The sequence below is a fragment of the Cynara cardunculus genome, unplaced genomic scaffold, assembly GCF_001531365.2.
Source record: "Cynara cardunculus var. scolymus isolate 2C unplaced genomic scaffold, CcrdV1 Un_Scaffold_2501, whole genome shotgun sequence".
NCBI classification, from domain to species: Eukaryota; Viridiplantae; Streptophyta; class Magnoliopsida; order Asterales; family Asteraceae; genus Cynara; species Cynara cardunculus.
The window spans coordinates 1-1,650 of record NW_020201115.1 but is presented as its reverse complement, the minus strand read 5'-3'; positions in this window follow the sequence as shown (position 1 = coordinate 1,650).

The window sequence follows — 1,650 nt, the reverse complement described above, 5'->3', positions numbered from 1 at the left end:
ATTATTGAATATGTTGTGTTTTATTAATGATTTTGATATAACTTATTGATGGATAATATTTTAGAATATGTTAACATTAAAATAGTGTATAAATTAACAAATTGAATACCGATTCTACCCTTTTTGCATAAATAAAATGAATATTAATTATTTTTTAATTTTTAATTTCCTAAAATAAATTGATATAATCTAGGCCATTGATCGAGAAAATGGACGGATGAGATTAGTTTACACGGTTCACACAAATGGTTCAAGTTTTCATTTGAACGCTCCTATATATATATATATATGCAAATCATATATTTATAAATGTTCTCTTATATATATATATATATATATATATATATAGAGAGAGAGAGAGAGAGAGAGGAGCGATCAAATGAAAACCATTCCAATTTGTAAAAACAGTAAAAACTACTTTCTTCCATCGTTAATCTTATGAAATTTTTTCATGAAATTGTTAATCTTGTGAAATTGTTTCATATAATATTTTTTTTTGATGAAATTGTTTCATATGTGGTTATGAAATTGTYTCATATACTACTTAATGAAATTTTAATGAAACTATTTCATGTATTTCTCTTAAATTAAAATAATAAAGATGGTAATATCCATGATTAACATCCTCCACAATAAAAATGGTTAATCAACCTCTCATAACTACAAAAAATGAACAAAAATGAAAAATTATGATTGGTTGAATGAGGTTTTCACGGTTTTTACAAATTGAGTGGTTTTTATTTGAACTCACCCCTATATATATATATATATATATATATATATATATATATATTTCACATGACCGAAGGTTACGAAAATGATTGGCCCGAAGAATTTCTTTATAATATCCGACTGTTAGATCTCTTTCTTATGAACCAATAAACCCTCTCGGTCAAACCCCTCCGCTTATCCAACAAGGAGATGCAGCTTATGATTAGCATGATCAAAGCAATGATATTGTGATAGAAGACTGAAGTGAAAAAAATGGTCAAGAATATCAACTCAGTTTCCAATCACCCTTCCCTTGGGAGACACCAGAATTTATACCACCCATGGCGGTAATGAGTGAGCAAATAGAGGATGCTGAATTTGGAACTAATCTAATAAATGAAGCCATAGTACCATTAGGATTAAGCCACGTAGATCTCAATATTCTCTTAGATAAAGTAACTGAAAGTATTCATCAAACCGCAATAACACAAGGAGAGATATATGTTCAACGTGTGTACATTATGCAATTGGAAAATGTTAGATCCCATAGTGCAAAATGTAAAAAGTAATGAAAAACAATAAGTGATGAAGAACCAGAAGACCGATGAAGACATCAAGACAGAAAAGACTAAGTCTGGATCGATGGAAAGACTAACCAGAGCATCGATGGAAAGACTAACCATCGAACCGATGGACCAAGTACAACCAGCAGATCGATGGATGATGCGATGGAAAGTATATTCATCGATATGATGGACGGACTAACACTTAGAAGATTTTCTAAGTATTCATCCAAGCATGCATTGAAGACTTGACGATAAGGATGAAAGCGCCACATTAATAATGACAGCTGGAGATGACTAATCAACAGCTGGAATTATAGTTTATCTTGTAAATAGTGATTATCCATGTGAAAGATAAACATTATTAGTTAGTTAG